The sequence below is a fragment of the Oncorhynchus nerka genome, linkage group LG26, assembly GCF_034236695.1.
Source record: "Oncorhynchus nerka isolate Pitt River linkage group LG26, Oner_Uvic_2.0, whole genome shotgun sequence".
In the NCBI taxonomy this organism is placed as follows: Eukaryota; Metazoa; Chordata; class Actinopteri; order Salmoniformes; family Salmonidae; genus Oncorhynchus; species Oncorhynchus nerka.
In genome coordinates, this window is record NC_088421.1 from 14248700 (window position 1) to 14276112 (window position 27413).

General features: G+C 40.6%; 1 protein-coding gene and 1 long non-coding RNA gene across 2 annotated transcripts in view; one reads left to right on the top strand and one right to left on the bottom strand.

Moving 5' to 3' along the window:
• LOC135564660 (uncharacterized) overlaps positions 1 to 27413 on the bottom strand; it is a 529018-nt gene that overhangs the window by 480431 nt on the left and 21174 nt on the right. The window lies entirely within an intron of this gene.
• Positions 22067 to 27413, top strand: part of LOC115110347 (myocardin-related transcription factor B-like) — a 46418-nt gene continuing 41071 nt past the window's right edge. Inside the window, exon 1 of the mRNA XM_029635926.2 lies at positions 22067 to 22205. The gene's annotated coding sequence lies outside the window, so the exon portion shown is untranslated. The remainder of the gene's footprint in view (positions 22206 to 27413) is intronic.

Below are 27413 nucleotides of genomic sequence, written 5' to 3' on the forward strand. Positions count from 1 at the left end.
TTGTGCATGTGCACGCGATAAATAGGATGCACACCTGCTAATATTGCTTTCCTATTGAACATACTTCTTTCCGTATGAAATATTATAGTTTTATTACATTTTAGGGTATCTGAGGATTGAATAGAAATGTATTTTGACTTTGTTGAAACAAAGTTTAGGGGTACATTTTCGGATTCCTATCTTGGCATGTTGAACAAGTGGATTAATCAAATCGATGGCGCCAACTAAACAGACTTTTTGGGATATAAAGAAGGATTTTATCTAACAAAACGACACTCCATGTTGTAGCTGGGACCCTTTGGATGACATATCAAAGGAAGATTTTCAAAAAGTAAGTGAATATTTCATCGCTATTTGTGAATTTATGAAGCCTGTGCCGGTGAAAAAAAACATTTTGATGTGGGTGCCGTCCTCAAACAATCGCATGGCATGCTTTCGCTGTAAAGCCTACTGTAAATCGGACAGTGCAATTAGATTAACAATAATTTTAGCTTTTAACCGATATAAGACACTTGTATGTACCTAAATGTTTAATATCCATCATTTTTATGATTATTTATTTGAATTTCACGCCTTCTAGTTTCACTGGAAGTTGTCTCTCTAGCGGGACGCCTAGCCTTAAGTTAACTCAAAAATGAAGTCAATAATTATTCAACCCCTTTGTTATGGCAAGACTAAATAAATTCAAATATTATCAAGTCACAAGTTGCATGGACTCAATCTGTGTGCAATAATAGTGTTTAACATGATTTTTGAATGACTACCTCATCTCTGTAACCCCACGCATACAATTATCTGTAAGGTCCCTCAATCCAGCAGTGAATTTCAAACACAGATTCAACCACGGGGAGGTTTTCCAGTGCCAGGGAGGTTTTCCAGTGCCTTGCCAAGAAGGGCATCTATTGGTAGATGGGTTAAAAAAAAGCAGACATTGAATATCCCTTTGAGCATGGTGAAGTTAGTAATTACACTTTGGATGGTGTATCAATACACCCAGTCACAACAAAGATACAGACGTCCTTCCAGTTGTCGGAGAGGAAGGAGACCGCTCAGAGATTTCATGAGGCCAATGGTGACTTTAAAACAGTGTTAAATGGCTGTGATAGGAGAAAACTGAGGATGGATCAACAACATTGTAGTTACTCCACAATACTAACCTAATTGACAGAGTGAAAAGAAGGAAGCCTGTACTGAATAAAAATATTCAAAAACATGCATCCTGTTTGCAACAAGCCACTACTAAAGTAATACTGCAAAAACATGAGGCAAAGCAATTCACTTTTTGTCCTGAATATAACGTGTTAGATTTGGGACAAATCAACTACAATACATTACTGAGTACCACTACATATTTTCATTGTCATGGCTGCATCATGTTATGGATATGCTTGTAATCTTTAAAGACTGGGGAGTTTTTCAGGAAACTATCAGAAATGGAATGGAACTAAACACAGGCAAAATCCTAGTGGAAAACCTGGTTCGGTCTGCTTTCCACCAGACACTGGGAGATGAATTCACCTTTCAGCAGGACAATAGCCTAAAACACAAGACCAAATCTACACTGGAGTTGCTTACCAAGAAGACAGTGAATGTTTCTGAGTGGCCTGGTTGCAATTTGGATTTAAATATACTTGAAAATCTATGGCAACACATGAAAATGGTTGTCTAGCAATGATCAACAACCAATTTGACAGAGCTTGAATAATTTTGAAAATAATAATTGGCTCCTACAGACTTACCCAGAAAGACTCACATCTGTAAGCCCTAACTACAGTATACAGATGAAGGATCTTAATTTGAGCCAGTTTGCTGTAGCAGGAAAATAATCCTGCAGCAACTTGAAACGTGAATTACTATGTGGATTATAATTCATTAACATTTTAATAAGATCCATCATCTGTATGAGGCCTTCTGCTGTTGAACTATGCATGCCATCTGGGAAGAATGGATCTGTTGGGGATACATATTACATAATGTAATCATGAGGAATGTTCAACAATGAATGCTAAGTGAAGGCATCCTTGTAATCTCCAAGGTTCAGCAACCCCTTTAATAAATGGTGTTTACACCAATAAATCATGCAATCCTTGAGGTTTTACACTTTTCATTAAGATTTTACATTCAGAGGTAAACCCCAATTTATTTGGAGGAATACTACAATGGGTCTTATCCTAAACCAAAAACCCCTGTTGAAAGGAGTGTTTTTTAAACCTTCATAATAAAGTTTTGTCCTAGAACCGTAATGTTTGGCCTTTAAATTCATCTATCATTTCTGTGTTCCATTGAAAATTCAGCTCCTCATGTTAGAAGCTGACATTTGTCCCAGGGGAAATGGTAAGCAGAACTAAGGCTCTCCTTTCCTTTCCAAGGCTCTACTTTCCCGATGCTTCAAACCTTACACGGTGGAAGATGGATCAGAATCTTAGGGGACCAGCTCTGGACCATGCAGATGTGTGGAGCTGACTAATGTTCATTACCTTTTACAAAACTGGTTGATGAGAGTCATTATCCCGATGCTGAATTCTGATGAGAAGATTCTGTTGAACATTTGCTCTCTGATGTTTTTGAATTTAGAATTTTAGCTAAGATGTATAACCTACACACTGTAATGTATGTTTTACATGTTAAAAAGGAATCTGTCTGCATAATGCACAGCCACACGAGATCCCCACAAACTTGACCCGGTAGTATATCATCATTCATTTCACGCTATCACGTTAGTTCATTACATTTTGATTGATGACGCACAGTCACATAACCGAGTTTCACCTTCAGAGACATAAATTATGTTTGAGGAGACGCCTTGAGGGAATAGACTGGATTGATCAACAGTTTTGGACACCATTTATTTAACAGAGTTGAACAGAGGCAATTTAAATTGAAAAATGTCCGTCTGGTGAAGTCTGTCTTAACTGGACTCTTTTCACACATTCATGTCCATTATCCTTGGATTTGGAGTGAAGAAGGTTGTTTTAGCCATCACTTTTGCCTGAAGATCATGTTTCCAATGTGGAGTATATTGACCGGGCTCCTGAGTGGCACAGCAGTCTAAGATACTGTTTCTCAGTGCTAGAGGTGTTATTATAGACCCTGGTTCAATTCCAGGCTGTATCACAACCAGTTATGATTGGGAGTCCCATAGGGCTCCACGCAATTGGCCCAGTGTCATCTGTGTTAAAGTTTGGCCGGGGTAGACTGTCATTTTACATCAGAATTGGTTCTTAACTGACTTGCCTGATTAAATGAAGAGGGAGTAGTGGTGCTGCAGCACCCCCTGTGAAATCCTCATTTAAAAAATAATAAAAAATAACTAAAGTAGCGCACTTGGCCTTTACTAGTCCTGTATTAGTGGAACGATATAGCCATCTGTAGCGCGGGAAAAATATATATGTCAAACACCTCTGTATTGTAATCTGTGTTTTCACTGATATCACCACTTGTCGGAGTCAAGTCCACACTCCATCCATATTTCATCTATCTTGCCTGTGAGCCAGTAATGTTGATGGATGACTTGTTTTGACAAGCAGGATAGACCGTGTCGCACTGTTGAACTATTGAGGTGTCACAAGGTGAAATATAAACTTGACTGAGAGGAGCGTAGTAACAACGCTCCCAGACTCAACATCGCTGTCACACCCTGACTGAAGACAAGGTTTTATCCTCCTCTATTTTGCTTCTCTGTCACTTACCATTACCTCAATGTATCAGCCACACACAACCTCACTTCCACCCCACGGAACTGCAGACTCGTTGTGCTGCAGATTTATAGGACTTGCTTGTGAAATTACAAGCCCATTATATGTGATTCAAATTGGCTCATGCACAAGAGATGTCTCTTCTTCTGATGACTGTAATTTAGGCCATCTGGGTGGAGATCAGATCAGGTTGACGTCACAGCTCAATCACAGCTCCCTTTCAAATGTAATTGTGATTTTCAAATGGTTCTGTCAACTTAGTCATAAAATGTCAATATCAACCGCAATTTACAGTGTGAAGGTAATTTTCTAATCTCAGTTGGAATGATAACAATTATGCCGACCTGATTTCATGGACAACCGAGGTGCTGTGTCGAAGTACAAACGCTCTATCAAAGCAGTCAATTGTATTTGACTCTAACATGACTTTTGCACTAAACCACTACACAGGCATATCCCATCTATTGAAGCGAGTGTGAATTCATTAATTACATGTTGTCAGCAAAACAACTTCCACACTGTGAAAACCCTCGGTGTTGACATGCACCCAATCAACAGTAATTCCTGTCTCAGTCGTAATTTCTCTGGCAAAGTTTGTAATAAGTGAATGTTTTCTTGCTGTGCTGACTTGAGCAGAATCAGTATGCCAAAAGGGATGTGGACGTGGTTCCATCTGTACGTATGCATCCGCAGTGCAGTCTGAACCACAGTCAGCTTCCTCAGCCAGACCTCCAGGCGAAGCAGCGAAGGCACTGATGGGCTTGAGTGCTAATCCTACCTTATCCCCAGGACAACGCTTCCCAGGTGCCAGAACCCAATACTGACAGGCACTTCAATCAAGGATTTTGTCTTTCATTCTCTCTCTCTCTATCTCTCTCTCCTTCAATTATTTTGTCTGTGTCAGTTGTTCCTCTACAATTTTCCTTATGGTGTATTAGCTTTTTGCATGGCCCCATGCTGAGTTTCTATTCTTCCTCCTCCCATCTCAATGCGCTTCACCAAGTTTTAGAGCAACAAAAGCGTAAAGGCATGAAATGCTGTCTCTATTCATCCTGGCTTATGTCCCTGGTATTTTCACTTTGAAGAATTACTGCCTCATCTTGGACACACTATGAAGCTCCATTTTTTATTCTCAGCCAGCTGTCTGCATTAGCTGACCTTTCAGGGTTCTAACACTGGGACAATGGACCTGTCTTGTCTGGCAGTCTGCAGTATTCAGAGATCAGGACTGGATGGCGGCACTTCCAATTCAGCCTCTGAAAACCAGGCCCGGAATTCATACCTCGTGACAGATTTTATTAACGCAGGAAGACGTTGATGGATTAGCCTTCCTTTGAGGTGCAGACGCATCCTTTTCAATGGCAGATTATAAATAGTTGCCTGTGAATTTGGAATATAAAATATGTGCTTGTGACATTTTAATGTTTTTCTTCCTCGCTTCACATCTCTATTGCTGAGATACTGTATTTAAACAGGAAACAAGTCCTTTGGAAACTTTAGATCCATCTAACTAATTTCCTAACTCTAACCTTCAAATGTAATAACAAGGCAATACAATAATCTATTCTTATGACTTAAACAAAAATTGTATATGAAGCCGTTGTGGGAGGCTTATTCTCCCTGATCTATTTGCCCTGGAGGCGGGTGCTAACAACCATGCTGTCGGGGGTCTGGATCCTCTTTCACCTACTGTACGTTCATAACAGTCCATTTCCTATTCACTGTTTCTTTAATTTCTCCACGATGCTACAATAATTAATTTAATAAGGCCTCTCTTTTTCAGAATTGTTCATGTCCAAAGGTTGAATATTTTTTTGTTTGACCTTTTCTCAGACAGTCATCAAATAATCCAAGTTGCCCGAATGACAACATAAACATCATGACAACACATGAGTCAGACATCTTTCTGCTCGTAACAATTGGTTTGCTTTATATTGCGTTTGTCACATGCAGAGGATGAACAGCTCTTTAGATGTCTTTTTTTCTGCACAGTTTCAGTGAGCCAAATGCCTGAAAGAGTCTTGTACAGATGCTTGCTGAGAAACCCAATCCGTTTACAAGCAGACAGAAACATTGGCTCGCTTGATGCCCCAGTTTTCCAAGACCTCAAAGATATCTTTAAGAGGATTGACCATAACATTAAACACCAATCCTGGCTCTTTTATGTAAACCTGTTTTATTCAATAAGATGAATAATAAGTTGAATTTGATGATAATAGTGTATATTGAGAGATGGTCGTCATCATGCATTATCTGTCAACGACTTGACCATACAGTTGTGATGTATTATGAAGGGGTAGGCACATGATAGTATTGCGACATCAACTGGGGAAACAAGCAGAGCATCTGAAATGTGTCCTACTTCACATTATTTTGACAACATTCACTTTTCACAGTCAATCTGTCTCATCAAACCCAGACGATTGCTCAAAGAGGAACTTTTACCTATTTTTTTCCTCCCCAATATCTGCCATACTGCAGGTGCACTGTAATTACACACTATTGAGCAATGAGGCAATCTGGATTGCAAAGCAAATTAACAGGTTTTCAAACCAATATCCATGTGCTGATAGACCGACAAGCTGTTCTTTGAGCTCTGTGTGTGAACTCACTTTGAAAAATATTAAATGTGTGTGTGTGTGAAGATTTTTCTGTGAGCTTTTCTTCTGTAGATGCAAGCAGTGTTACTGCAGTTTTGGAATTGTTAGTTAGATTACTTGTTGGTTATTACTGCATTGTCGGAACTAGAAGCACAAGCATTTCGCTACACTCGCATTAACATCTGCTAACCATGTGTATGTGACAAATACAATTTGATTTGATTTGATTTGATTTGCATATGGTGACACTTGTGCTTCAAGGTTACAACTTGCGATCCGATGTAATAAGTCAAAAACGTTCCCAAATATCATGGCAAATAGTCCTAATACATAGAGAGCTCATTATATGGCATAGCCTGTCTTGGAGATGGTCTCAGCCCACTGTGCTACTTACTGTATGCGGAAGCAGACTAACAAGTAGAAACCTCATGTGTGCACACTAATATGTAGCCGCAGGGCTAATTCAGGGGCTATGTATTTCAGCAGTACAGTTGGCTCCTCTGTGCCAGGAAGCATCTCTTCATCTGTAAACCTTTAACTAAAAGAGGGAGCTGGGAGACTTTACAGACTGTGGATGAAGAGCAACATCTCTAGTAACTCATTGATTTGGATGATGGTTTTATTTGATGTCAATGAGCAGTGACTCTTATTAAGAATGACAATCGCTGGTAGATTGGGAGTGCCTTTGGACACGGTGTGACATACAACGTTCCTTATACACGTTCCTTATCCAGTTGGGTGTAATACATCCAAACATACAGTATGTGTGTCAAAATCACCCGTGTTTTATGTTTCCTCCTTTTCCCTGTGGTGTTCTCTATCCATGGAGACAAGACCAGAGTAATGAGCTCCAGAGAGAATTCAACGTGAGTTAAACGCTGTTCATCTTGAATATTTATACACAACCAGAGCAAACATTTGAGGTCTATTGTGAGTGGAGCGCCTGTCATCATCCTGTTCTTCACTCAAGGACGTCCCTTACAGTTGATCTAACTCTTACAACGGAACCCAAAACATGCTGCGTTCATGCGCCATCGTGCTCCATCGTGCATACATTTGTTTTGTCCCCCCCGCACCAAATGCGATCACGACACGCAGGAAGCATTTAAATTAATTTGGGGACAGGTCGAAAAGCATTAAACATTTATGGCAATTTAGCTAGCTAGCTTGTACTTGCTAGCTAATTTGTCCTATTTAGCTAGCTTGCTATATCCTGGGATATAAACATTGAGTTGTTATTTTATCTGAAATGCACATGGTCCTCTACTCTGACAATTAATCCACACATAAAACGTTCAACCGAATCGTTTCTAGTCATCTCTCATCCTTCCAGGCTTTTTCTTCTTTGAACTTATATCCTGATTGGTATCTAAACTTTCATAGTATTACCACGAAGACGAACAACACAGTCCGTCTTTCAATCGCCCATGTGGGTATAACCAATGAGGAGATGGCACATGGGTATCTGCTTCTATAAACCAATGAGGAGATGGGAGAGGCAGGACTTGCAGCTCAATCTGCGTCACAAATACAACTAACTTCTATTTTAGCCCTTGGCAACACAGATGCTCGTTGACGTGGGCGAGCAGTGTGGATGCAATAATTTAATAATATAGATTTCTAAATGTATTTTGCAATGCTCGCACAAGACACCAGCAGTGTAGTCAGGGTGTTACATGCTGACTACACCGCTTGCGTCGTGAGCGCGAGCATTGCAAAATAAATGTACACATACATGTTACTCAATCAATGTACCCACACTGCGAGCACGCGAGCACGAGCGTCTGCGTTGCCAGGCGCTAAAATAGAAGTTGCTTCTAGTTGTGGTGCAGAATGCACTGCAAGTCCTGCCTCTCTCATCTCCTCATTGGCTTTTAGAAGCATTTGCCCACGTGCCATCTCCTCATTGGTTATACCCACGTGGGTGACTGAAAGATGAACGGAGGTCAGTGGTGGTAATATACCTTATGAAAGTTAGTTGCCAATTTCCATATAAAGTCCAAAGAAGAAAAAGCCAGGAATTAGGAGAGATGACTAGAAACGATTCGGTTGACTGTTTTATGTATGGATTAATTGTCAGAGTAGAGGTAGAGGACCATGTGCATTTCAGGCAAAATAACAACTCAACATTTATATCCCAGGACAAATTAGCTAGCAACAGCAAGCTAGCTAAATAGTACAAATTAGCTAGCAACAGCAAGCTAGCTAAATAGTACAAATTAGCTAGCAACTGCAAGCTAGCTAGCTAGCTAAATTGACATACATGTATAATGCTTTTCAACCTGTCCCCAAATTTATATAATTGGTTCAAAGTTTGTTTTGATATTTCAACCTGCGTGTTGTGATCGTGTTTGGTGTGGGGGAACAAAATCAACTTGCGGATGCACGCACACACCCGGTTTGGGTATGTTTAGTCTTACTTGGCCCATAGTGTGAGACTGGGCTGAGACTACAGCTAAGAGTCACAGGCAAAGTCAAACAAATGTTTTTTCATTTTTACTTTGTTATAGTAAGTTTGTTTTGGCTGCGGGTGGTCCTGTCTGTCACTGTGATTCGATCAAGGGGTAGTCAATCTCTGAATTTATATTTTAGGATGCTGACAGCAAAGTCAGTGCAGAGTTGTGTCTATCTTCCATGAAGCTGAGGTAGGGACAGGGTCTGAAGTGCCTCAGTATAACTGGAGTATCCTCCTAGGATGGTGCAGCATGCTCTCTTCTGAATACGCTCCAGGTCATCAGACTGGGCCTTGGTCAGTGAGCTGTGCCAAGCAGGAACGGGGCGTGTAAATGCTCACTAGGTCTTCCTATGGCACATGGAACCTTTTAAGGCAGTGAGTGAGAAAGCACTTTCGTAAGAAGAAATGTATTCTTAACTGACATTTTATCCTTCGCTATAGATTTAAGAAGAAAGTTAAGCAAAGTTGCTATTCCTCAAAAAATGTACTGGAAATTTTATTGCGCTATTTCTGATGTTTCTCCTTAAGCAAAAAGTTAAGAAGTAATTAGGTTCTTGAAAATAAAGTTATTGGAAATGTTCTTAATTCCAAGATAGCTAAACCGTTGTCTTAAACTCAGGGCAGTGAGAGAAAAAGCTCATAAAAGCATTGAACATGCTCAATTCCCTCACAAACGGATTATTTTAAACACAAGAACATGTTTTAGAACAGTAATCTTAGTAAGAAATATGATAATTGGATTTTGCTAGCTAGATCACTAGCTAAAACGGTTGCCTAGCAACAAACATCTTAAGAAGATTTGTAAGAAGATATTTGAGAAGTTCGTAAGAAAATCTTAAGATATTGTTGAGGAATTGCACTTACAAACTATTTTATGAACTTCTTTTTTTTAAAGAAGCTTCTTAAGTTTTTGCGTAAGAAGTGTTTTGTGAATCTGGGCCCTGCTCACCCCATTGTGAGTCCTTCTGTACCGTTACCCCTGAAATGTTCACACTATCACACAGTTTGAGATCCTGGCCCTTGATCCGGAGAGGGCACGGGACAGGGGGCATGATAGGACTTTGCACTTGGCAGGGTTCAGTGACATTCTGCTTGCACGAACCCACATGTCGAAGTTGTTCAGGGCCCGGCTGCAGTGTGCTGATGTTTCCTGTTATATGCGTGTGGACCAGATTTAGAGATCGTCAACATATTTCCACCTACAGTTGACATCCTGGGCTGCGCTGTCAATGACCGCAAGGAAGATGAAAGAGCCCAGAGAGTTCCTTGAGCCTTACCTCCTTCCGACTCCTGCCAGGCTGAGAGGCTGTCTTGGTAGTGTACCGGTTGGTTGCGGCCGGTCACAAAATTGCAGAGCCATGCTATGAGGACAGGTTTGACACTCAGTTGGATTAGGTGTTCAACACCAATGGTGTGGTCGATTTTGTCAAAGGCCTTGGTGAAGTCAGTGGGGATGAATGTGGTTATGGTGGATGAGATGTTTAATTGCTTGTATAAACAGTACAGGAGGCATAGCCGTAGCTGGTTGAGTGAAGGATGGTGGGCACGACCATGGCTTCTTTCCACTGGGAGGGGAATTCACCTTGCTGGAATGCAATATTGAGGATGTCACAGATGTATTGATTCAACTCGCAGGCAAATTCTCATAGGATCCGCTGTGGCACACCGTTGGGGCCGTTGGTACTGTGCTGGTAATGTGACATTGTGCTGGTAATGTTAACTGTGTTTCTCATCAGGACACCAATGTGTTTCCATTGTTGCTACAGAGGGGATTCCATTTACCATGTTCAAATAATCTTTCAACATTTAGTCATAGGCTACAAATACCAAATTTTTCTTACATCCGTTAGTCATATTCAAATTTCTACACTCCAATTTCCAACATAAAAATGTATAATCTAGTTTAGGCTTCATTATGGACCAAAACTGACCAGTCGACAGGTGACTAAAGTTCATATTCCATAATGACGAGTCACAATCTCAAGCTTTCAACTACTGCACTTCTTTCCGGGATATTGTAAAATCACTGAGGTTTGTGATCAGCAGCATTGAAGGCAGCTGCTGATGGTCTGAAGAATTCTGCCTCAGTCTCCTTGTTCTGCACATTCAGAAAGCAGGGAGGGCTAGTGCAGAGGGATGTTGTCATGGTAACAGATGAAAAACAGCCATGGATGACCATGAGTGACGAAGGACTGCCAGTAGGATGGTTTGTATTGTGGAGGTTGTTTCATGACCTGATTTCATACCGCACTGCATCACGTTGAGAATTTCCACAATCACATGGCAATAAAAAGTAGCAAGAGTGCTAAATCAAGATTATATTATAGCACTGAAGTACACAGCTCAGTGTTTTAATACTGCTTCTCGCTCCCATTGAAATGTATATAATCAAGGCTGACGTTTGACGTTTCTGTGTTGCATTTGTCAAATCAATTCAGACAGTACTTGGATGGAGGAATTCTAACGATAAGCATAACTTTGAAAGAAAATAATGCTGTTGTTTATCTCTGCATAACCTCTTATTTCACCCTGTCTTGGGCTTGTATTTGATGAAGCCCAGAATAGCTCCTCAGCCTTTTCACTAAAACGACACAAATAAAGGGCCGTAGTTGAAATGAAACATCATAGCTTTGTCCTTATCATAGTCACAGTTTGTCAAACTGACCTAGATTTTCTTTGAAACGGCTCATTTAATTCCCTGTGCTGTTGTCTCTTTCGCGTATTCCATTTCAAACAAGCCAAGAGAAGAAGATACAGGAAGGCTTATTCCATACACACAAATGATCTGATGGTTATTCACAGTGGACCGATTTTAGACTCCATATACAGTAGCTACTGTTTCTATTGTTGTTGTGGACAACCTTGGGATTCACTGTCATTTGCATGTAGTCTCATCACTATGAGGCAAGTATGTGAAAAATATTTGAGAAAAGTCTTAAAGCAGACCGAGCCACAACATTTTCAAAGCGGCAGCTGGGAGGATTCCATTTAGATTCTGTTTCCAAACAGGAATCTAAATGGAATGTGTGTTGCTGAGTTTGTGTGAGCAGGGAGCTTGTGAATAATACCTCGTAAACGTGTGACATCGTGGGATATGCTACACTAGTAGATCTAGATTCAGAAGGAGTATCAAAACACGTTGTCTTCAGTAATTGATGAATACTTTTACCTAGGCTATTTGGACACTTTCATTCAAGAAGCTCATTGTTGTCATTACATTGTGATGATGCAGCTACTGTGGAGCTGTTGTCCTCAGAATGCACAGGACTATAGTTGAGAGTCTGCTGTGCCGTGAGAGGGAAGAGCAACTCACAGAGAGCTCTCATTACCCTGACACCAGAGAGCCAGACTGAAGCAAACCCCTGATTGGGGCATAATACCATGGTCAGCAGGCAACACTCTTTGTCAAGGGGTCAAATGAGGCTCAGGCTGATAAACTAATGGGACCTCTTTTCCATCGTCCGTATTCTTAAAAATACATTGATTTATTCAAGTACAAAAGGCCTTTGTTGTGATTTGTGAGCTTTTCAGTGCCAGTCGTGATGAATGCGTGTGTTATCAGAGGGGTTGGGTTGAATGCGAGGGACACATTTCAGTTGAATGCATTCAGTTGTACAACTGACTGGGTATCCCCCGTTCCCTTACTTTCCTTCTTGCTCTAATACATAGTCACAACTCAGAATAAAGGCTTGAAACAACCAGACTGAATATATTGACAGCATTGAATAATTTTGTTCTTTCTTTGTAAAGTAGTCAAGGGATACAGTACATAGACACAGTAGCAGTGCGTGGGTAAAGTCACTGGGGAAACCAAGCTAGGAGGAAAAAAGCTATATTACAACCTATGTGTTGTGATAATTGCGTTGTTTGCCCTATAACCTGTTAGTTCACATGCCTTGCCACCGTGACATATACTGTAGGCCTAAAGGCCGATACAAAATGAAGACACAGTGGCAGAAGAAATTCAACCATGCCTTTGTTTCATCACAAAACCGGAGAGCAACATCTGTCCTGCGGAGTCCACAAAGCATATTGCATGTAACAAACAGTTACATGACCTACAGCATGGTCAATCAAGTTACTATTTCGTACATATTCGGACTAATAAACCACTATTGATTTAGAATGTTATTTTATTTTATTTAACCTTTATTAAACCATGCAAGTCAATTAAGAACAAATTCGTATTTACATTGACGGCCTACCAAGAGGCGAAAGGCCGGAGAGTTACCACAAGTCACAAAGAAATTGGAGCTATCTCTACTATTCAGCACCATTTCAACTTCAACATTTGAACATTATTAAAGCACCTATGCTTAGTACTGTTTGGGAAACTAGGCAGTAAAGCAATACAAAACAAACACATACAAACAACAACATACAGTAAAGCATATTCCATCAATCAACTCATGTGTTTTGAAACGTAAAATTGGCCAAAACAAGGTCGACAAAAGCCCTATAAATTGCTACACTTACTAATCTTGATGACATCGAGGTCAGTTTTTGCCGTGAAGAGAGCTGTGGGGCAATGATGCGTGGCAGCAGACACTCAGCAGAAGCCTTTCAGATAGTCATCTGGGGCCCATGCAGCTCACAACCTCCCTGTATGGTGAACATGTTAGGAGCTACATCAGACGACTGACAGCAAATACATGCTACATCATTGGATGTCTTATGTAGAATGTAAAGTCCTAATATGTGCACCGTGCGGCAGAACAACAAGGATGCATGGAGCCTGACATCCTCCAGGTCGGTCTGCTTCAAAGAGCCACAGAGCAGATGAGTCTCTGGTGGACCATCAGACTCATTCGGACCAGGATGAGAGTTCACTTCTACCCTAACAGTGTGAGGCTTTGGAGGAGCAAATGAACCCCCTGTTTGTCTGTTGGGAGTAAACAGAAACCTGTCTTGACTTGCCTCTCCAGTTTTTTAAAGTGGTGTGGCTGCAGAGTGCTTCTAGTCTGCCTCTTTTGTTTCACCTCTCTCTATCCTTCTCGTCCTCTCTCTCTCCTGAAGATCAGCCAAACAAATACTTCTGCAACTTTCCCTCACCTACCTGCACACCCTGTAGTGAAGGGAAATGGGGTTGTTTTGTAAGAGTATGATGGGTAGACAGCAAGTCCCACTCAACAGCTGGAAGTCTGATCTGGTCTTTGGGTGTGACTACCTCAGAGCAAATCATGATAGAATCTTTTGTTCAGAAATAAAGAGACTTTGAAGGGTTTTTTGCAAAATGCAGAAATCAGCTGGATCATTATAGCGCCAGACCTACAGGGATTTTATGATTGAAATGAGCGGCTCATTCATGACAGAGAATCATCAAACATCATAAAAAAATATTGGAAATGAATGAAAGGGAAAAACTGCTGTGATGTACTCGATGTCGCTAATGCTCTACAGAGTTGGAGTTGGTTTATAATACAGTCAGTGGGGAAGTCATCTGATTAAAACATAGCTTTTCTCAAAAGCTTTGAAAGTTACAGCTGAGAAACTGGAGCAGGTCTTTCTAAATAAATATTTAAGCTCCAATCCCTTACATCCCCCAGACATCTTCCCTCTAAGAAGCCCCTTTTGCCATTTGCTGATTTACCCAGCGTTTGTTTCCCTGTCGATAGGCTTTTTCCTTTTTACCAGAAGGACAGCTGCAGGTGCTTATTTTAGCCGTCAATCACAATTTACCTCTTGAAAAAAAAAGACAATCTCTTTGTTGGCAGTGCATTTGCAAAACATTATGTCTGATAGACCACGCTGAGGAGAGAGGGAGGGAGAGAGAGAGAGACAGAGAGAGAGAGAGAGAGAGAGAGCACCATTAGCGCTGAGAGCATTAGCAGTGCTGAGGGGAAGAACTCTGTAGACCTGACAAAGTGGAGATACTACACAGAGCTGTGCTGTTGCGAACCTTGAAAGGCTTCGCAGTCAAATGTGACTCACTGTGACAACGACATGTGAATCTGCTCCCAGGTGTGGTGGACTGGTCAGCTCTGCCAGGCTTATTACTTCTGCTGGTTTTTGTTTCAATTTTCTGGCCCTAAAAAGCAAGGCTACGCTCTAGACATTTACTGGCACATTGCTTTGTGAATACTTGAAGGGGAAAGAGAACGTCAACCTGAAAGAGACACTGAATAGAAATTCATTGTAGTGCTCTGTCACTCCTTCTGAGCCACAGAACTCTGACAAGAGATTGTTTTTCAGTCATTTATTGGGAAACCACCAAGACCGTGGCCTTGTCAGACCATTAGTTGAGACACAGACAAAGACATTTGTTGGCAAGACCAAGGTCCAGACCAAGACCTTTGGTACTGAGGCCCACACCCAGATCCCTTTATACGCTACGACCCAAGAGAAATACTTCATCTCTGTCCAAGCTAGTTTTGTGACAATATTCATTTCTGTATTCAAACCCTGTTAGAACCACATTTCCCACCCAGTAGGAAAAGGAATGTGTATGTGGAATGTACTGTGCTCATGTTTCTAACTAAGCACATACAGCATATCAGACAAGAAAACCAAATACCAGACCTGATAGAATTGGAGGATTCACTGTAAGCCATTGTTTCGGTTTTCCAAGCAGCTCATATGTGGAGACAGTGAAGAGGTATTGTCAACATGTTCTGATGAAGAAGAAATGCCACTGCTCTATAACTGTCCCAAAACATCATGCCAACACAGATGAAACATGTTTAACATATGGTTGGAAAAAGGTATAACCGGTGTAACACGTGGGATATGAACCCGAGTCTCCCACAGGATCAACCAACGTATTAGACGAAGAGGAAATTCCCTCTTGGGCTGAGGGAAGACACTGGTTTTGAAGATCGCAGGAGGGGCTACCTCATAACGTGACCATGACTGACTCCTGTCCACTACATTCACCCCCCTTTTGACCTCCTCCCCCATGATAGACTGCGCCGCGTCGGGCGCCATTGTAACATGTGGGATATGAATCCGGGGGTCCCACGGGAGCAACCAACGTATTAGACCAAGAGGAAATGACCTCCTGGGCCGAGGGCAGACACTGGTTTTGAAGATCGAGGGTGGGGCTACGTCGTCACGTGACCATGACCGACTCATGTCCACTACACTGGCACAATATCTGCAACATGCAATATGGTTTGTTGGATCACCCCACAAAGTTAATGTCAGGTCCTCAGTGATACCCTCTATAGCAGCCTGCATAACTAGTGATAAACACATACAGTACTACATGATAATGTGACCCTGATAAGCGTCCTACAGGAATCCCATCTCATGTTATCTGGGATGAGTTTAGACCCATTCTGCTAATGAGGACATCCGTGAAGGCTGTGTCTGCTATATTGCAGGGGCTTGGGTCTCCAGTGCACTGTAACACGAAACACAAACCCTTCGATCAGGCCATCTATTTACGGCCCACACTTTTTACTGGAGCAAAACGTATCCCTCGAAGCCTGTACTCTGTCAGAATTTGGCAGCCTGGCAGCTGACTGAGACACAGAAGATAGTGGGCTGGCTTATTCTTCCAAGTGAAACCAGGGCTAGAGTTGACCTTATTTTCTTGTACAACTGCCTCGGAATAGCTTGCATGCATGAATAGGTGCATACTGTTGTCAGATATCTGTGTACAGTCAGTATGAGCTGGATGACTGTGGGTTTGTGGCATAGACCTCCTGCATGGTCAATTTGACAATGTCCCTATCTGTGATTCCTCCCTGCAGTTGGAAACCAAACTGTTTGGTTTTGGCTTTGAGCCCATGTGCTTCTTCTAAGTGCCTCCACTGTTTCAAGTCAAGTTGCGACTTTATTTTGTTTTGTCGGGGATCATCAAACAAAAGTTTACTCTCCTTTTCAAATTTTGCTTCCATAAAACATGCATATATTTCATCTTGTTGGATATGTTAGATTCATTAAATGAGCTGGTGACACTACCACTGCATTTCAAAGCACAGCTTCTGTCACCGTCTGACAGGCTGCTCAAACATCCCCCATCTTTCTCAAGGCTGACATACCTCCCTATTTAAGTTTCCAACAAATGTAGCTCTTTTTTTTTTTTACCTTAGCGTCTGTCATGGCCGTTTTTCACCACAGCAAAGATGTCTGTTTGTTTTGCTCCTATTTACTTTCTCTCTACAAATTTACCTTCCCCAAGTCATATATCTCTGCTGTTCTTTTTCCCGTGCACAATGTTTTCCAGGTTTTATTGCTCAAGTCGTTTGGTTGTGCTGAATTGAATCTGACATCATTGTTATAGTTGCAACAACATCAGAATTATGGCTAGAAGTAGTCTTTTGTTGGGATGTTATTTTCTGTGTAGACATTTGATTACAAAGTTTGAATGCAACATTTGAATATCCGTACTGGCCTATACAATGAGTGTACAAAATGTTGAGGAAACCTCCACCCTCCCCCCATTTTGCCCTCAGAACAGCCTCAATTCATCAGGGCATGGACTCTACAAGGTGTCAAAACCGTTCCACAGGGATGTTGACTCCAATGCTTGCCACAGTTGTGTCAAGTTGGCTGGATATCCTTTGGGTGGTGAACCATTCTTGATACACATGGGAAACTGTTGAGCATGAAAAACCCAGCAGTTCTTGACACACTCACACTCCTGGCACCTACTATAGTACCATACCTTGTTCAAAGGCACTTCAATATTTTATCTTGCCCATTCATCCTCTGAATGGCACACAATTTTTTATTTTTTATTTTACCTTTATTTAACTAGGCAAGTCAGTTAAGAACAAATGCTTATTTTCAATGACGGCCTAGGAACAGTGGGTTAACTGCCTGTTCAGGGACAGAACGACAATCCATGTTGAAATTGTCTCAAGGCTTACAAATCCTGTCTCCACATCATCTACACTGATTGAAGTGGATTTAACAAGTGACATCAATAAGTGATCATAGCTTTCACCTGGATTCACCTGGTCAGTCTATGTCATGGAAAGAGCAGGTGTCCTTAATGTTTTGTACACTCAGTGTATGCCGACAAAGTATAGCTTTTCAAGTTTGGCCAAATTGTAAATGGCATGTATAATTGCCTTGGAATCATTAAAATAACCCCTGTACTGCCATTAACCCAGATAATTATAATAGCCACCCAATTAACTGCCATTAACAAATGAGTCTGATACTGAAGTGATTATAATTAGTCCACTGAATGTCCAGCCACAGGTACCACTGAGTCTGCCATAGCGGCATCCATTGAACAGTAGCCAAAGAACCCTGCCGCAAACCCTCCATTCGTACCGCCTAACTTTAACAGTATTTTTACAGTACATTGTATAATATTCTCCGTGGTATTGGTCCAGGCTTAACTTGAGATCACGAGAAGACTTGGAGATGTTGTTAAACACATACACCAACAAATCTGAGCGGAGAGAACATCTTGTTTTATTTTATTTATTCTATTCTACAGTGATCTGCACTCGGTGGAATCTTTCAACCTACAAGGTAAACACCTTAGAAAGTCAAGGAGCTTTTGAGGTCAGTTTGACCATTATTTCATTACATTTTCACTGAAGAAAGCCTTAGTATTCAGCCTCTACTCCTGCACCTCTACAATTCATCCATAGTGGGTTTGACATTTGATTTGAATACACTTGTTGAGTCACTTACTAGTAACTAGATTACTCTTTTTTGGTGAATTTATCTGAAATTGCGTTTTTCGTCACAATCTCAGTGGACTTTAATGCAATCATGGTAACTAGGGCTTTTTTGTTTCCTTCATTTGTTGAGACCTTTTCCTAATTTATTGATTATTACTCAACTTCATTGAAATACATTTCAGATGTTTAGACTTGGCTTGCACCCCCAGTACGAAGCCTCAGAATATTTCACTTTCCTTCTCTTTTCTACCTCGACTGAATATTGTTACTATATGTTGATACGAGACAGTCTCGAGACTGCCATGGATCAGTGTTTCGCATCTGCCAATGGCTATTTTACAGGATTTATTTTACCAGAGATTCTTACTGTACAGTAGTTGATGTCCTTCCTGAAAGCATTTTAGTCCTCTTTACCATGCTAATAAACATGAGTTTGGGATGCCTTTTCGACTTATGAATTAAACATGAGTTTGGGATGCCTTTCGACTTATGAATGCAAGTAATGTAGTCATGGGCAATTCGGCTACGAGTCACGACACATTTCCACATAACAGGGAGCATCATCCGTGAGCCCTGTGGTTTGTGTGCTGAGGACTCAGTTGCCTTTGAGTCACTTTGCTGGACACTGAGGTGTTACTGTCTGTTATGGCAACAGATTCTGGGGGCAGGGATGGCATCAGGAGCTCAGCTGCAGCCTGCGACGCTGTGTGTACTCTAGGAAGGTGACATCCCAGCTTTGTGAAACTTCTTCTTGATTGTAGGAGTGACACTGAGTCAGAGCTGGGGATGTATTATGTAGGCTACTGTTGACCGAAAAAAAAATGATTGTGTCTGAATAATACCAAAGACTAATAGCACAGACCATAATCAACTCACTCCTCTCTCCGCACAAATGCCAGATTTTTAAGACAGAGAGAACAAACAACATGTGAATTGAAAAGGCGTTTTTAAGTATTCATTCTGTTCAGGTGATTTAATGCCACAACATTGAAACGAATAACTTTGCGGTGTCCCAGATCAAATGTAGACGTCAAATACAATCCATAGTTGTCTCTTTAGGAATACTATACTGCCCCCTTGTGGCTTTGGGAAAATAAATCCCAAAATTACAATGTGTTGTTTTCTTCTGATTCTGTAAATCACTTCTAGAAAAATGACATCTCATGCACCACCAGTGAGCACAAAGCATATACATAGTGGCACATTACCGTCTGGGTTTACGTCAACTAAATGATGTCTCCATCCTATGTAAGCTACTGTTAATGACACAACACCAAGTGTAGTCTTGATAACAGCAGGCTCCACTTGTCCACCCACCAGGGCTCTGATGACGGTCCCTACACCTTCTAGGCTCCTGTAGTGTCACACACACAGTCCCACTCCATGGTCCCTCCTTTGCCACCCAGTTTTTCTCCCTCCATCTGTATCAGCGAGGGAATTAAAGGCTGCAGGGCTGGAAAAGACAGACCACAGAGATGAGTCACTTCACACATAACCACTCCTCCTACTAGTGATAGGGTTGGCATTTGGTCCCTCAGTGAGGGGCAGCCTCCTCCACCCCCCCACCCCATTGCCTCCTGTTATTTTTGGGGCCGGTGATTAAGACTCACAACACATTGACAAAATTCCACAGCATGCGGTCATGTGTGTTCTCGTGTGTGAGGAGAAAATAATCAACTGCTATCTCTCCAAGATGAATATGAACAGCACATGCACTCCACACTATACGCAATCTACAAGCACTATTTCTTTTACACTTGTCATTGGAATTAAATGGTGTATAGCGAGTGGAATCTCATCTTTGATTTCTCTAGAAATATACACTACCGTTCAAAAGTTTTGGGGTCACTTAGAAATGTCCTTGTTTTTGAAAGAAAAACTAATTTTTTGTCCATTATAATAACATCAATTTGATCAGAAATACAGTGTAGACATTGTTAATGTTGTAAATAACTACTGTAGCTGGAATATCTACATAGGCGTACAGAGGCCCATTATCAGCAACCACCACCATCTTCATTAAATAGTTCCCACAAAACACCAGTTTCAACTTCAATAGTGAAGAGGCAGCTGCAGGATGCTGAACTTCTAGGCAGGTTTAAAAAGTATTGGCAGCCTTGATAAATATGAGCAAAAAAGACTATAAAATAAATAATACAAATACCAGTGGTGGAAAAAGTACCCAATTGTCATACTTGGGTAAAGTAAAGATACTTTAATAGAAAATGTCTCAAGTAAAAGTGAATCACCTGGTAAAATACTACTTGAGTAAAAGTCTAAAAGTATTTGGTTTTAAATATACTTCAGTATCAAACGTAAATGTAATTGATAAAATATACACAAGATCAAAAGTAAAAGTATAAATAATTTCAAATTACTTATATTAAGGAAACCAGAAGGCATACATTTCTGTTTTTTATTTATTTACAGATAGCCCGTGCCACACTCCAACACTCAGACATAATTTACAAACAAAGCATGTGTTTAGTGAGTCCACCAGATCAGAGGCTGTAGGGATGACCAGGGATTTTCTTTTGATAAGCCTGTGAATTAGTGTCACACCCTGATCGTAGATTGCTTTGTATGTTTCTATTTTTAGTTTGGTCAGGGTGTGATGTGGGTGGGTATTCTATGTTGTATGTCTGGGTGTTGTGTTTCTATGTTTAGGCCTGGTATGTTTCCCAATCAGAGGCAGCTGGTTATCGTTGTCTCTGATTGAGAACCATACTTAGGCAGCCTGTTTTCCCACTATGGGTGTGGGTAGTTTTGTGTCTTTGTCTGTCTGCACCAGACAGAACTGTTTCTTTTGTTCTAGTGGTCAGTTTCTTGATTAAATTTACCATGAACACGTACCACGCTGCACCTTGGTCCTCGTCACCTTCTTCCACCTACGAATATCGTTACAATTAGACCATTTTATTGTCCTGCTAAGCATTTCAAAATGTAATGAGTACTTTTGTGTGTCAGGGAAAATGTATGGAGTAAAAGTGCATAATTTTCTTTAAGAATGTAGTGAAGTACAGATACCCCCAAAAACTACTTAATTAGTACTTTCAAGTATTTTTACTTAAGTACTTTACACTACTGACATACTGAGCTATATTGTATGCTAAACAAATGAAATTATTTTATTTATGTTAATACAATTGCTCAAAAGGCACTCGCACATCTGAGCTATCTTTTTTGCAGGTGCATAGTAACAGTTTAAGATGAGAAAAAAAATAAGAAACCTGGACACTGCTCTTGATGGTATCACCGCTCTTTAATAAATTTAACAAGTAAAAAAAAATCTCAAAGATAGGGGTCAAAAGGACCGGTGGAAGCAAAATAACCCATAACATCAAATATCCACCACCATATTTTAAAGGAGATATGGGGTTCTTTTCTGCAGGGGTGCCAAAAATCTTTTTCGACTGTTTTAATTCTTGCTTAACAAAATCACTTTTTCTGAGCAATTGTATTAGTACTTTTTTTAATTTCCCATTGTTTTGGAGCATACAATATCGTTCAGTATTTGTATTATTTATTTTATACAGTATTTTTTGCTCATCTTTATCAAGGGTGCCAATAATTATGGACCTGACTGTATATCAAACATTTACAAATGCAGTGATTTTAAAACAATTATGAAGGGTTTATTGAATTCAGAATGAGACGGAGCAGGAATAAACACTTCTATTGAACACATCAAAGGGTTAAAATTCAGATTACATCATCGACTCCAGCCGAGGAGCAGCCATCTTTTTCCAAGACCAACAATTTCACTTTCACCGAAGAAAAACAAATAGATATTTCTTTATTAATTATCTCAAACAAGCGACTATTCCGTTCCTTCGAGACAAATACCAACGAACTCCAAGGGACATCGGTAAGATTTGCATGTCAATGTTTCAATAATTCTACTGTCACTGTTTTTCATGGCTGTTTCAATATGCATCACTGCCACCGGTTGCTTTGGTGATGCATTGTAACAGTGCAATAATAAGTGATGAACAGTGGATACAATGTCGCGAGGCTAGATTTGGCAAAAACATAATGGCAGATCTTGACAGGCTATTCTCACGATAACGGCAGGTTTTGTATGTTGATTGTATGTAGAAAAACTCATATGCGTGACCACAATACCATGTAACTTTTCTGATAATGTATTAGGTAACCTAACACACCTGACATTTTGAAATATTATACTTGGCAATAGCCCCACACATTTTGAAATATCTACTTGGCAATAGCCCCACACGTGCATTTGTCACCAATTAAATACAGCTCATAGTGGGGGGATTTGAGCTAGATTCGATTAGATGTAGTGTTCTTATGTGAGGAAGTCTTTTTAAATGTCAAAAGTCGCAATCAGCCTTCGCTACATCTATTTTTGACTTATACATTAATTATATGTACCCATTGATTCTAGAAGAATATAACTTGTTAATGCAACTTGTTAATTTCATACCCCATCAGAACCCAAAATATAAGCTTGTTTTACTCCAACATTTGTAAACAAAGAAAATGTAAACAAACATGGTTAAAACTATCATTTTGATATCATGGATGGTCAGTCCTTGAGTCCATAGCTATGTCTATGAATTTGAGAGAGGTTACATTTCTCCAGCCCCATCCCATAGCTTTTTACCGAACTAGGAGTGGGGAACCACTTTGTTGTTGTCAAATCAAATCAAGATGACGCCGATAGACATGGCAGCTCTGTTTCTAGCTCCTTATTGTTTCTACTGCTGATTGACGCCTTAAGATTAACTCTAAATGCTCCGTTAAAACTCTAGGAGTTTATATGCCGCTTAACACTGTTAACAAACCCAACATATATTTGAAGTCTTTTCGGACTTCATTCGTTTTGAAATCCCACTCACCAAACAAACCCATGTAACCAGAAAGCGTCTCTCAAGGGAAAACAGTTTCTAGATTGAGCCAGATTGATCTTCCAGCACCCTTTCACCACTGTATGATGCACATGGATGTGACTGTGGGTGTAGGGCCTGAGTAAATCATGTATCCATCTGAGCCAGCAGCACTGTGAGGGATGGAGGAAGGAAGGAAACGGTTGTAATCAGGGGAACTTAACTGTTTTCCAAAGTGGAGGCAGGAAGTCAATCAGCTCTGGGGAGATGACAGCCAATGAATGCAGAGGAGAGAGAGCGAGAGAGAGCGAGAGAGAGAACCGTTTTTGACAGAGAGGTGCTGTGTGCCGCATTTCATGTTGAATTTGAGAGAGATGGAAAACATGTATGGTACATGACGGTCTACTTCATAAACTTCCTTTCATAATTGATTTAATCTCTGTTGCAACAGATGCAGATGTATACAACGTAAATTGTCAAATCAATTACAAACTCTTGAAGGGCAGACCACCTGGAAAATTGCACACTCCTTTTCTTCTTTGCTACCGTTTTCTGTCAATGTTGGTGTATCGGTCCATTGAAATGGGCCCATTGCAACTAATGGAAGAAGAGTGTTTACATTACAATTTTACGAGGGTCTACAGAAGGGCAAAGTTGTGTATTTAAAGTCTGTTTATTGAAGCAGCTAGCCTGGACAGCATCAATGTTCTCACACTCATTCAGTAGTTCATGTTGCAGTATTTTTGCAGAGCTGGTGAGAAGTTCAGTTTGCATCGAGAGTCCAAAAGATAAGATAAAAATCTAATCAAATTGTATTTGTCACATGCACCGAATGCAACAGGTGTAGACCTGACAGTGAAATGCTTACTTACAAGAACTTATCCAACAATGCTTTAAGACATTTTAAGAAAAGTATAAAAGAGAGTATAAAAGTTCAAATAAAAGTAACAAATAATTCAACTGCAGCAGTAAAATAACAATAGCGAGGGTATATACAGGGGGTACCGGTACAGAGTCAATGTAGAAAATTGAAGTAATATGTCCATGTAGGTTACCAATGCAGGGTAAAAGGGGGGGTGGGGGTGGCACAAAATGTGAATCGCAATTTTTTTAATTATAAAGAAAAGTTTTTCATATTTAAAAACAATTACAAAATACATTGGTGTAGTTCAGTCCAGTGTAATTCAAATGACAAAATACATAATTATGAATTTCAAATAGATAAATACTGCCCATCTCTGGGTATTCATAGTGAGACAGCACAGCGCAGGGAGAGGGCAGGCCAGACATGGTGGTTCCCTGGTGTTCTGGGGTGTGTTTTCTCAGCCCAACTGTGCTGTCTGTCCATATTCAGGCAGGAGGCCTGTTACACTGTTCTGATGCTGTTATTGTTACCATTTATTCCAATGAATAAATGTTATTCCTAATCCTTTCTGGGGAATCGTAAGTGTATACAGCACTTTGCTGGGCCCATGCGAACAGACTTGAATGCAATATGAATACTACAAGAGCGACATGTTTTCTGTGTGAACATGATTCAGAAAGTCATGACAAGCATTTGTTCCTCGTTTATATTTGGTTTGAGTGGAATGTCGGTTCCAGTGAATTTGTTTGAATAACATGTTCACACCTCATGAGATACTACCCTCCAGTGGAATGATCCCGGTGGACATCATCCCGATTCCCTATGCAGTTAGAACTGATTCCCGGCATCACATTTCCATGGCACAGCATCAATTTCAGTAACATGAACAGCATGACAATCTAAGGGCAGTGAGTGCTAGAGATGAGCAGGGAATCGGAAGCATTTCCCACTAAGTCAGCGGGATTGCAGGCTGGTGATTGTGTTACACAAAGGACACATAGGGTCAGCAGCACTCTGTCCACTCACAAACACATTAAAGCGATGGGTCTCTGCTCTCCATGGCCACTTTGGGCTTCTAAGAAACAACTTTCTTTCAAGAGACAGATTTTCCTTTTGTCCTCACTCTGAAAATGGTTTTACTCTAGCATGTTGTCTCCATTGTACTTTTAAATGTTCGGCATATATATATAGTATATACACATGTATACCCTATCTAAACAAAAGTACTTGGACACCCTTTCAAATTAGTGGATTCGGCTATTTCAACCACACCCATTCCTGACATGTGTATAAAATTGAGCATGCAGCCATGCTATCTCGATAGATAAACATTGGCAGTAGGATGACCTTACTGAAGAGCTCAGTGACTTTCAACATGGCACCGTCATAGGATGCCGCCTTTCCAACAAATCAGTTGGGGAAACTTCAGCCCTTCTAGAGCTGCCCCGGTCAACTGTATGTGCTGTTATTGTGCAGTGGAATCGTCTAGGAGCAACAACGGCTCAGCCACGAAGTGGTAGGCCACACAAGATCACAGAATGGGGCCGCCAAGTGCTGAAGCGCGTAGCGTATAAAAATTGTCTACCAAGCTCCAAACTGCCTCTGGATGAACTTGACTGGCCTGCACAGAGCCCTGACCTCAACCCCATCGAACACCTTTGGGATGAATTGGAACGACCGACTGCGAGCCAGGCCTAATCACCCAACATCAGTGCCCGACCTCACTATTGGTTTTGTGGCTGAATGGAAGTCCCCGCAGCAATGTTACAACATCTAGAGGAAAGCCCTCCCAGAGGAGTGGAGGCTGTTAAAGCAGTAAAGGGGGGACCAACTCCATATTAATAACCATGATTTTGGAATGAGATGTTCGACGAGCAGGTGTCCACATACTTTTGGTCATGTAGTGTATATATAGTTACAGCTTGAATTTAAAGTGTATTACATGTATGTTTTGTGTCATTGGTGTAACGGTTTTCCTCCTCTTCTGAGGAGGAGTAGGAAAGATCGGACCAATGCGCAGCGTGGTAAGTGTCCATATTTTAATGAAAGATAACCGAACACTGAATAAAACAGAACAAGAGAAATAAAATAAAAACGAAACAGTTCTGTATGGTAAAACACAGACACAGAAAACAACTACCCACAACCCATAGTGGGAATACAGGCTGCCTAAGTATGGTTCTCAATCAGAGACAATGATCGACAGCTGCCTCTGATTGGGAACCATACCAGGCCAAACACCTAGAAATATAACACACAGAACAAAACATAGAATGCCCACCCCATCTCACGCCCTGACCAAACTAAAACAGAGACATAAAAAAGGAACTAAGGTCAGGACGTGACAATTGGCCTACACACAATACCCCATAATGTCAAATTAGAATAATGTTTTTAGAAATGTTTACTAATTCATTAAAGATAAAAATGTGAAATGTCTTGAGTCAATAAATAATCAACCCCTTTGTTATGGCAAGCCTAAATAAGTTCAAGATCACTCTGTGTGCACTAATAGTTTGGATTTTTGAATGACTACCTCATCTCTGTACCCCACACACAATTATCTGTAAGGTCCTTGTCGAGCAATGCATTTCAAACACAGATTCAACCACAAAGACCAAGGAAGGTTTCCAATGCCTGACAAAGAAGGGCAACTATTGGTAGATGGGTCAAATAAAAAGAATAGACATTGAATATCCCTTTGAGCATGGTGAAGTTATTATTACACTTTGGATGGTGTATCAAGGAAGGAAACCGTTCGGGGATTTCACCATGATGCCAGTGGTGACTATAAAACAGTTACAGAGTTTAATGGCTGTGATAGGACAAAACTGAGGATGGATCAACAACATTGTAGTTACTCCACAATACTGACCTAATTGACAGAGTGAAAAGAAGGAAGCCTGTACTGAATAAAAATATTCAAAAACATGCATCCTGTTTGCAATAACACACTAAAGTAATATTAAAAAGAAATGTGTCAAGGAAATAAACTTGAATTCAAAGCATTATGTTTGGGGCAAATACAATACAACACAACACATCACTGAGTACCACTCTTCATATTTTCAAGCATGGTGAAGGCTGCATTATGTTATGGGTATGCTTGTCATCGGCAATGCTTGTTTTTTATTAAAAGAAACAGAATAGAGCTAAGCACGTGCAAAATCCTAGAGGAAAACCTGGTTCAGTCTGCTTTCAACAGACACTGGGAGACAAATTGACGTTTCAGTAGGACAATAACCTAAAACTCAATGCCAAATATACAGTGGAGTTGCTTAACAAAACGACATTGAATATTCCTGAGTGGCCTAGTTACAGTTTTGACTGAAATCGGCATTCAAATCTATGGTAAGAC